This window comes from Arachis stenosperma, chromosome 6 (assembly GCF_014773155.1).
Source record: "Arachis stenosperma cultivar V10309 chromosome 6, arast.V10309.gnm1.PFL2, whole genome shotgun sequence".
NCBI classification, from domain to species: Eukaryota; Viridiplantae; Streptophyta; class Magnoliopsida; order Fabales; family Fabaceae; genus Arachis; species Arachis stenosperma.
In genome coordinates this window covers 3,891,526-3,903,892 of record NC_080382.1, presented here as the reverse complement: position 1 = coordinate 3,903,892, position 12,367 = coordinate 3,891,526, and positions in this window count along the sequence as shown.

Genomic DNA, 12,367 nt, shown 5'->3' with positions numbered 1-12,367 from the left:
ATAACAACTTTTTGTATACTAATTTTTAAAAAATAAGTGAAATTTTTAAAATCAAGTAAACTCACTTCAATTATTTTTTTTACTTGAAATATTCAAAACTCATGTCAAAAACACATCTAAAATTAAATAAACAACATAAACACATTTAAAATTATGTATTATTATCATTGTAGTTCTAAATTACATATTGAACACAAAAAAAATTAAACTCAAATACACATCCAAAATTATAAGAATGCATTCTAAATATTTTATCAACACATCCAAAACTCATGTAAAAAAAACTTATATATATACAGAATAATAAGAAAAGAAATAGTGTCAGAGAATGCATAAGAAAAAAACTCTATGAATAGAGACCCATCCAAACTTTAGATACGTTTTTTACGCGGACAAATGGCGACATAGCGGTAATAAAAACCTTTTGAGGAAGAGATAGTGAGATCAGGTGTGAAGACTTATTGCATGGAATGAGAGGAGACAGAGAGAGAAGGGTAGTAGAGAAAAACAAAAGAATAAGAGAATTTGATGAGGTAAGGATAACTATACTCTTCTATGTTGCCATCGTTGTGGACGAAGTTCTAGAAAAATGAGTTTGTAGGCAAAGGAAAAGAGAGAAGGTTTTCATAGAAAAATTTTGGAGAGTCAAGGAGCACTTTGGAGTTTGCTAGTGGAAAGTGAAAAGGATGTTCATCATCTAACTGTGTTGTATTTGTCATTGTCTGGATTTGTATGCATGTAGTGACTTTGAGGGGTATTGATGTCAAGTGGTTTTATAGATGGAAAATGCTATTTGTAATATATTAATAATTAAATATATTAAATTTAAAATAGAAACTTAAAATTAAAATTTAAATTTTAAATTTCAGTTTTATTTAGTTTATATTTTGAATGTGTATTTAATTTTAAAAGACAATAAATTTATTTTTAATTTTTAGATGTGTTTGTTTTATTTTTTAAAAAAATTATTGTAATAAAAGATTAAATATTGTACAATTTTTAAAGAATATCTAGTTGAATTGATGTTTTATCTATGATTCTCTTCCACCACTATTCATAGCTAAAAATAAATAATTCAAATAACATAAATTTTAATAATTTTAACAATAAAATTAATAATATTTAAAAAATAATAAATTAATTAAAAAATATTAATTTAGAAAAAAGAAAGAAAAAAATCCATAAAAGGGCTGGACAGGAGGAATAATAAAAATGGAGATGGAGACATGATGATAACATTGTAGCTGGGCAACGTAGATCTAGAGAGAGTATTAGGTGATGAGAAGGAAGAGGCAAAGCAAATCAAAAGGGGTGAAGATGAAGAAAAAACGGGAAGATGGTGAGTGAAATGGATGATGACATTAATGGTAAGGTGACACAGTGCAAAGGCAAAGGTAATAATTTGGCAACAGACCAAAAAGTGCAGAAACAAACAAATGACGTAGGGAATGATGAGAAGGTGGATACATGACAACAAACCCGAAGACAACACAACAATATATCCATTCCATCGTCTTTGATGTCTCTGGTGGTGGAGGAGGTTGGTTGGCGGTGAAAAAGGAGAAGAGATAGGCAAAAAGAAAAGAGGAGAGAAGCGAAAAAAGTCTCATGTTTTGAAAAAAATATTTGTTTAGTTATTACTTCTTGTATATTATGTCCTTCTTATATATTTTTACTAAAAAAAAATTATAACAAGTAAGTCTACATTTATTATTGATTAAAAAAATAATCTAAGTAACACTTTTTCACAAGCTAGAATTGTATAAATTTAACGATCCTAGCTTGGAAACATTAGTAAGAAAAGGACTCAATGACAGAGCTTTAGTAAGAAAATTGGTAAGTTGGTCTTTAGAATGAACTAGCATAAGATGAATGAGACCATACTTTTCATGAATTGGCAGTCCACTTCAATATATTTAGTTCTTTCATGAAAGATGGGATTATTGGCAATGTGAATGGCTGACGGGTTGTCACATAATAGAGTGATAGACTTTTGAAACGACAAACCAATGAAATCTATTAAGAAAGATAACCAATTAACTTCACAAGTGACAATAGCAAACTGTAAAGAACTTGGCAAGAGTGGTTTGTTTCTTACTCTTCCAACTAACGAGAAAGTTTCCAAACATGAAGTAATAACCGGAAATGGAATGACGAGTATCGGCAGCCCAGTCGGCCTCGACAAATCCGATAACATGCAAATTAGAAGTAGAGGAGAAGAATAGATCAATTGTAGGTCTGCCTTTTAAATATCGGAGTATGCGGTAAGTGAAAAGTGGTTGCACAGTCCAAAAACTGGCTCAAATGTCCCATAGCATAAGAGATATCAAGTGTAGTATTTGTGAGGTAAAGGAGTCGGCCGATGAGTTGTCTGTAAGTAGTATTGTCCGTTAAAATGGTACATGATTCCTTCGAGATTTTTTTACTATAATCAAATGGGGTGGAGAGGCTTGCAATCTAGATAACTAAAATCCTTGAGAAGGTCCATGATGTACTTCCACTGATAAATGTATATTCCAGAGTTAGAGCCTGCTACTTCCATTTTCAAGAAGTACTTGAGATCACCAAGATCCTTTATTTTGAAATTGTCATCCAAAACTTGCTTGATGGAATTGATTTCGCCAATGTCATTCCTGATTAAAACCAAGTCATCAACATATACTAAAATGACAGTAAAGCTTTCAGATTGTTTCTTGATGAAGAGGGAATGATCATAAAAAACAGCTTATAACCAGCATCAACAAGAGTCTGAGTGAGCTTAATATTCCATTGTCTGCTTGCTTGCTTAAGCCCATATAGAGACTTTTGCAATTTACAAACCAAACATGATTGTGATACAGCTAAACTGGGTGGTATCTTCATATAAACTTTCTTGTCTAAATCTCTGTGAAGGAAGGTAGTATTGACGTCTAACTGTTTCAAATGTCATTTCTTTGCCGCTGCTAATGCTAACATTACTCGTAGGGTAGTTATTTTGACAATTGGGCTAAAAATATCACCATAATCCACTCCTTGCACTTGAGTGAATCCTTTTGTAATTAGCCTCACTTTGTGCCTTTCTATGATACTATTGGAATTGAAATTTACCCAAAAATCCCATTTGCAACCCACAACCTTCTTGCCTTTTGAGAGTTTAGTGAGACACCAAGTTCTGTTCTGATCTAGAGCTGTCAATTCAGCTTGTATTGCCTTTCTCCAACATTCATGTGCAGCCTCTTCTTTATAAGTGCTAGGTTCTAAATATGAGGTGATGGCTAGAGAAAGAGACTTATATTTTGGGGTTAGCTTATCATATGACAAATATTGTGAGATAGGATATAAAGAGTTAGAGTTGGCAAAATTGCTAGCATGAGTAGCGTAGATTATCATAAAATGGTAGTCCTTCAGATAAGCAGGCGGTTTCTTGACTCTTTCATATTTTTTAGTGATGGAGTCATGTGTGATGTCATAGTTTTGTGATGCAGGTACATTGTTAGTGTGTAATGTGATAATGGGTGCAATGGTGTGTAAGAAAATTGGTGAGTGCATTGGACTTGAAAAATGTTCATTTGAATATGTGAATGTGGTATGTGTGGGTGATTGCAAATAATGTGTGAGTTTATATACCTATGACTAATTCTCGTCATATCTTGATTACTTATCTTAGTTGTTTCTTTGTATAAAAGATAAAATAAAACCTAATTAATTACATATTTTTTTTTATTATATTCACATGAATGATAAATCAATGATTTTTTCTTTAAATAGCTATAGAAGAGGAATCAATTAGAATATTGAATATGAATGTGTCATATCATTAAGTTTTATACTCATTTTTTTTGTGATTGAAAAGTAACAATAGAACAAACAAGAAAAAGAAAACAAATAAGAAGAAACTACTTAAGAAGCAAGGCAGTCCTGCTAAATGCTACTCTTAAATTTTTTTCAAGGCAACGGGAGCTCTATTTGGTGAGTATGAGTCTTCATTGTCATATTTGTCATGATATCTGCCACTTTATTTTCATCTCTCAAAATTAATCGGAGGTTGACACGCCATTTTCAAGACATGATGTTCTGGATTTTCAGCACTAAAGGATCAACAAAACCAGAGTCATCTTGGAAATTATTGACAAGAGTAAAGGTATTCACACAATCTGTTTCACAAATAACATCTCTTTGCCCCAAGTCTCAGGCTAGAAGATATCCTCTCCAAATAGCAAACAACTCTTCTTGTAAAATATTACGACTCTCAATTTCTCAAATAACCTCGTTGCCAACTTCCATTCCAATCTCTGCTAACACAGGCAAAACCAACACGATCACTAGTATCAGGATAACTTGCATCACAATTAATCTTAAAAGTACCTACCGAGGGAGAAATCTATGAGCCACTAATGGTAGAAGGGATAGAAACTTGTTGCAACTCAAAAATATTCTGAAGCTCCTTTTCTAAGGACAAAACCATACTAGTCACCTTATTCAGGGGCCAAGACTCGTGTGGATGAAAGATCTCATTGTTCCTAGAATGCTAAATCCACCATAGACCATAAAAGAATCTAAAAGGGCACTATTTGCTATGAAGCAATAACTAGTTCATCAAATCCAGAGGTTGATCAAAAATCTCCAAAACTTACCAAACTAGCTAAGTTTTCGGACAATTTCAAATATAATGAACAACCAATTCTTGACCAGAAAAACATCGAGGATAGCTGTCTGTCGGTGAAATGCCCCTCTAAAACGAAAAGTAGCAGTGGGTAGAGTCTTCGTAAGACAAATCCAGACCAAGAATTTATGTTTTTCCAAAACAAGTTAAAGCCAAAGCCAAAGTCAATTTTTCTGGTCCTCCCAACCAAACTTCTTCTTATTGAGCCATAAGTAACCACTACGAGAGTCATAAACCTTTGATGTTGCATCAGACCAAAACTATCCTACCACTAAACCTACTTGTACATCCGAATTATAGAAAAGAATGTTGCCTTGAAAATACTGGTTTACAGAAGAATAGATATTCTGAAGGTGCCACTATCCAGATGACCAAAAATCCAAGATCTGGAGATCTGAATCAGAAATGTGAATGTAAATTCATCTTATGACAAAGCTACCTCTCTTTTCTCCAATTCGAAAACCAAAAATTCTATTTTAAATCCCCAATACACTAAACAAAGTCATCCTTCAAGAGATCATAAGTTTTATATATACTCTTCCAAACATAAGAGTCCGTGTTTTGAGACCGACTTAAATAGTCTCTGGGAGAGGAGCAGTATTTTTCACCAACAATTGAACCCATAACTTGTTTGAATAATAAAAAATTGCCAAGTTAACTTCCCAAGAAGAGCAACATTAGCACAAAACAGATCTCGAATCCCCAAATTACCAAAATTTTTAGGGATGACCAACACCTTCTAACTAACCAGATTCATGCCTCTACCATTAGCTTGACCTTTCCAGAGAAAGCTTCGCATAATAGATTCTATCTTATTGGATATCCCTTTAGGGAAGAAAGATACTTGCATGCGGTAAGAAGGAATCACAGTCACTACTAAATTGATCAAACATAGTCTTCTTGCCTTGTTAAGCAATCTCCCCTCCGAATTTTGTCCAAAACATCATCGAATACTGCTCGCGTCACTCGAGAGTGACTAAGGGTAACCCTAGATACATGCCCAAGTTCTGGACGAATCTGATGGATGACACCCCAGTAAAAATCACTTTCCTTGTTATTGAGAAATTTTTGGAGTATAGCGCTTTAGATTTCTGCACATTAACCTTCATCCCAGAGGCTCTAAGAAGTTATCCAAAGCAACCATTATATTTTGAACTTGTCATTTTTCAGCTTTACAGAAAAGAAGCAAATCGTTGGTGAACATCAAATGAGAAACTCTTGGACCCCTTCTAGAAATAGTAACCAGCTTCCACAAGCCCCTATCAACTTGATGATTAATAATGCAGGACAATCTCTTCATACACAACACAAATAGATATAGTAACATTGGGTCTCCTTGCCCGAGTCCCTGGCTAAGAGTGAAGCTATTTAATCTCTTCCTATTTCACAAGATAGACAACAAAAAAGCAGTGACACAATGCATAATCAAATTGATTGTAGGGGTAGAAAAGTCAAAACTCACAAGGGTATGTTTCAGAAACCTCCAACAAACACTGTCATAGGCTTTCTCCAAATCAATCTTGAAGGCCAAAGTTCCTTTCTTGGGCTTTGTTTTCTTCATAAAGTGGAGAACCTCTTGCGCAATAATGATGTTGTCAGTGGTTATCCTTCCTAGAATAAAACCTCCTTAAAGGGGCCCAACAATGTATGTGAGATAAGGATGAAGTCTGTTGAGTAGGACCTTCGTTATAATTTTGTAAATCACATTACAGAGACTGATATGTCTGAAATCCTTCATGGAAACCGAGACTTCTACCTTTAGAATAAGAATCAAGAGAGTTTCTATCATTCTCCAATCAATATCCATACCAGAGAATGCTTGATTAACCATAGTCCAAACATCAAAACCAATAATCTCCCAATATTCCTTGAAGAAGAAAATATGAAACTCATCAGGACCCGGCGCTTTAAAAGAATGCATACTAAAAATAGCCGACTTAACTTCCTCCAATATAACTGGTGTTGTAAGGTTACAACAAGCATCCTCATTCAGGAAAGGAAGTGGCACTTCACCAAGACATCCCAAATCCACATCCTCTAATTGGCAGAACAAGTTTTAAACAAGGACTCAACTTCTCTGCAAAGGACATCCAGATCCGTTTTTCACACCCTATCCTGGAGAAAGAGACCATGAATTTTGTTATTCTTCCTCCGCACTAGAGTCTGAACATGAAAAAAATGGTATTTTTATCTCTGAATTTTACCCACTACTCTCTAAATTTCTGAAACCATAGAAATTCCTCTTGCACAAGAGTGTTATTGTAATTCTCAATCAATTGTCGCTCCTTTTACTACATAGAAAAGGCTTCCATGACTTCCAGCCACTTCTGTAGGAAATTAATTTGACGCTCCAACTCGCTTTTCCAAACGAAATGTTGTCGAATACTTTAGAATTAAATTCTAGAGAGTTCTTCTATACTTCCGAAAGCTTTCCATGCACCTATCTATAGCTAGACTACCACGATTGGGTCACAATATTTCTATACCCCGGATGGATAGTCTAAACTGCAATAAATTGGAAAGGTCTATTCTTTTTTGGTTGGGGCCACCCTTTACATCAAACTAGGACGAGACAATAATCAGACTGAAGTCTATTTAGTATTTTTGCATAAGCCTCAGAAAATAGAGATAACTATCCACTATTGATACAAATCCGGTCAAGCCTTTTTGTCACCTCAACATAATTTTTCACCTTTCTATACCAAGAAAATAGTCTTTAAGAAAAATAGATCGCTATCCCCTAATGAGGCAGCAAAACTGATCTGCGCATCGACTCGAAAGAAGACAACCCTTAGATTCATGAGAGAAAATGACTTCATTAAAATCACCAAGAATGATTCATGACCCACGAAAAGATGAAAACTGAGTCATAAGATAATCCCATAGAAGAACTCTAGTATTAAAATGAGGACTACCAAAAATACCACTACACCTCCAAATCACGTTATCTAACTGAACCTCCACCGTAACACACTGATCAAAAGCATCTACCCACTTGCAGCAAGCATCTGGCATTGTAGAAAGGAACCAGATACCTCCTTATGCCATGTTGCCTCCACTGTTCCAATAGAATGATAACCAAATTTTTTCCAAAATAGTTTCAAGTGTTGAAAAGGACAATGAGTTTTAACAACAATAAAAAAGACAAGTTTAAATTTTCTAACAAGCTCTTTGAAATTCACCTGGACTAACTTATTAGATGCACCCCTAATATTTCAAACTATCCATAATATAAAGATAGAATAATAGAATAGTAGTGAATATAAAATTGGTTCACCAACCTAAAGATGAGGCTTGAATCACAGGACAGATTCCCTCATCCCTGCCTTCCCTCATTGCATCATTCAACGGCAAGACTTTCATCCCTGGTGGTACTGTCGCAACAGCAACCTTTGCGGAAGTGTCCACCATCGTACTCAGTGGCGGATCCAGAAATCTTATAAAGAGGGGGCCGAAAAAAAAATAAAAGTGCCATATTAAAACTGAAAGTTTTAATAAAAAAATAATTGTATATTTTAATATTATTTTAAATTAAAATTAATTTTAAAAAAATTGTTTATATCAAAGTTCTTTTTCATAAAATTTTAACTTTTATCCTTATTTATTATAAAAGATATAACATAAATAATATAAATTTGTTTCTCTAATAATTTTAATATATGTATTTAAAATAAAATAATGAATATAATATACAAGATATATTCATATTAATAAATAATTCATTTAATATATTTTGATTTTAATATTATACAAAATAAAATTTTATCTAATTTATTTTTATGTATATATTTTTTATTACATTCAATTAAAAATTATTATAAAAACCAAAGTATTTTTATATAATAATAGATAAAAAAATTATAAAAAAAACTTGAAAGAACAAAAGAAAATAAATTTTAAATGAATGGGAGTTAAACCATGCTTTGAAGTATAGAATACCTCTCTTTAACCACTGAACTGAAAAGTATATTTGTCAAAATTTTAAACATTATATGTAATGTATTTTAAGTTTTGAAAATTTAGGGGGGTCATGGTCCATGCTGGTCCCCCCTAAATCCGCCTCTGATCGTGCTTCAATTCTTCTCCTTCGGTGAGCTTTGCAAGAATGGCGGTTTTAGCCGTTTCCAGAGAGAAGAACCGTGGGGCACTGGAATTTGGTGAGAAGGTAGCATCGCAGACGCATCTACATTCCTCACATGCGATCCATGCTACTAGAGCATGGTTCAAGATCCAATCCTGGCTCGTGATGAAGCGGACCCGTAAGCAAAACGAGCTGCAATGTGGGTCTTGCTTTCCTATCTGAATCTTTGCTTTTGTCCTAACTTATATATCTCCTTCCTTAATACTTGGTCCCGACTTACTTCTTCATTCTTGCATGCTTCTTTAACGTGAATCTAATGCAAGTTATTAGTCCATGAATCATTATTCATATTAGGTACGTGATCCTCGCCAACAATCATGCCTATCACAACATCATCTATTGCATTTGTTTTTTTAATTTTTTTATCATTAATTGGCGTTAACTTTTCGCCAACTTAGATTTTGACGGTGCCGGAATTAATACCCTTCCCTTTCGTGATAATTCTACTCAAATATTATGCCTTATCTTATTCATAACGTGCACAAAAAACACATAACAATATATTATCTTTTATACTTCAAATCTCTAATTAATTATATTATCATTTTTTTCATTTTATTTTAGGATACATTCTTTATTTAATTTTTAAATAGATGCATACGAAGAAAATAATTCAAATACTTGCACGAAAATGCATCTCATTATTAATTTTTCAATCAATCTTACATATTTAAATTTCTATAAATGACTGATTGATTTTCACTATATTTATATTATATTCTTGAATTGATTATTTCTATAAATAAAATTTCTAATTTTTTGCATTTTTATTTTTCAAATGATATCAGTATGAAATAACCAATTTTAAAACTTATTATTATTCTTGTTAGGAATAAATAGTATGATCATAATTCAATCAATCATATATCAAATAATTTATTATTGTTATTATGTTAAAATATTAATATAATAAGGTTCTTGATTAAATTTAGGGATTTATCATTGTGATAGTGATCATAATATTGAGAGATGAATCTTTTATAATTTAATTTAAATTGTTCTTGGTCATAAGATTATTAAAAGGACATTAATAATCCGAAAAGATCAATATATATATAATGGTTTTCATTGGATGAAAATTAATAGATCTCAATTATTAAATTATATATATAGTACATATAGAGATATGACCATTGAACTAAATCAATTTGAGAATTTATAATGGTTATAATTATCGCATATTTGTCGATAGAATATTCTCAAGATGAACATGGTAATAGAGTTTTCTTTGACCTGCGACTGTCATAATAATTAACAATATATTTATTATACTTTAATTTCGGACACCTAATACCCTAAGGTGCTAGTTGAATGGATATTGGGTATGATTTAAATACTTGTAAAATTAATGATGACTAAAACCTTGGGTAAGGAAATTGAATAAATGAAGAAATTAGTTTTTTAAGTCATTCACAGTTCATTATAATAATGGTAACAAGTTAGAATTTAATAATTAAATCATACTCCAAGGGTTAACTAAGAGCCGAAAAGATAGAAGTAATTATACTTTGTTCTTCTCAGATTCTTAGTAAAAAATATTACTTTATACTATCAGGTAGTTGAGGAGTGTTGCTAGACGTCAACCTTGATTAGTAAATTTAGTATGACTAATTTACTACCTGCTTAGTATTAAACCTATGGGGTCACACACTAACGAGTGTTCTAATTTTTGCTATAGAATTATTTAATTATTATTTTGATTTGATCAAATAAATAATTATATTAATTCAGATGAAATATTATTGTATTCTTTGTTAGTACCAAGAATATAATAATAATATGATAATTGAGAATATTAAATAAGATTAGAGAATAATTAGTTATTCTATTTCTAAATTTAAATTATAAATTTGAATGAGATCCTAACTGATTCGGTTTTAAATTGAATTATGATATGATTAATAAATTTAAAAGATTTAAGTTTAAAATAATAAGATATAATTCAAATTTAAATTAAAATTCAAATTTAAAATCAGTAATCTCAAACTATATATATGTACGTCAAAACTAGAAAAAATAGATGAGAATAACACACAAGAGTTTTATTCTTTTATTTCTACACATATAAACATATATGAGTCTAATTCTTACAGAAGAATTTTATGGCGTATAAAGAGTTGGTCAAAAAGTTTACAGTAAAAATTGGTCTCAATGTGAATACGCATAACATTTTTATACTATCAAAGAAAAAAATAATTTTTACTAGCGTATGCAGGTATTTAGCTTTGATTTATATATTATTTATTTAAATAAAATTTAAGTACAAAATAAATCTTTAGAATTATTTTTTTTCTTGCTGGGTGTTATGAGTACATAATAATCCTTTAATTCTCCGTATCAACGAATTTTTTTTGTCAAATTCTACCTTTTCAAATATATAAATCTATTGTTGATTTTTATTAAATCTTAATTATATCTTTAATTTATTCTTCTCTGAATAAAAACTACAAATTAATTACATTTTTTATTTATATCTTATGATTATTATTCTTTTAATAGTTACACAGAAGAAATTGATTAAAAAATTTGCATAAAAAATAAAAAAATATGCCACGTTATCAAGTTTCATTCTCAACCCTACCTATTAATTCTCTAAATCCAACATTGATTTTTGTGATATCATGGGAACCTGTTTAATTGATTTTTTTAATATGTAAAATCTTGAATTTATTATATTTTTAATTATATCTTGCGATTGATTCTTTCTTGGTTAATTTCATTATATCTAAATTAAATCACATAAATATATTTTATTTCTATTAATTCAAGTCTTTCTAGTTGATTATATTCTCATTAATTGCATATTTTCTTTAACTTTCAGTTATACTCACGGAGTTAAACTTGTTTTTGTCTTTAAATGTAAAAATCAAAGCAAGCCTCGTTTTGGCACAACCTAATACCTATTGACATAGTGTACATATGATTTCTATGAATTAATATTTTAAATCTTAAATGTCCCTTAGGAGTAAGAGCTTACACATTGTTATTTTTAATATTGGGTTAATAATAGTATTTTTTTAAATTTTGATCTATTATGGTATTTTTTTAAAATGTGGGATAATTTAATTTATGGAGTATAAATTTGACCGTCTGATTTTTAAGAAGTATAAAAATCAGACCGTTCGATTTTTGTACTCGGACTGTTCGATTTGTGTTTAAAAAATAAAAAAAATTTGGAGTACACGGACGGTTGTGTACTCCAATTTTTTTAATTTTTTAAATACAAATTGGTGGGAGTCCGATTTATATACTTCCATCATTTTAAAAAATACCAAAAATTACCATGTTAAGAAATAATACTCATTCTATTTTCATATTCAAATTTTTTAGCCTAAAAAGTTATTTCTAAATACATATGTCGCTTTAGAAAAGGTTTTATGTACTCAATTTTTATCACAAAATTAAACTAATATATTAATTCTTGTTATAAATATATATAATATAATATATTCGAATAAATTTGACTATGCCTTAAATATAAATTTTTTTAAATATGAATGGTTGCATTGCACTACAAAAGACAATCGTGGCGTAAGGCAAAATAAAAAAAAAATCAAATTTGATGAGGAACAATTATTACATAA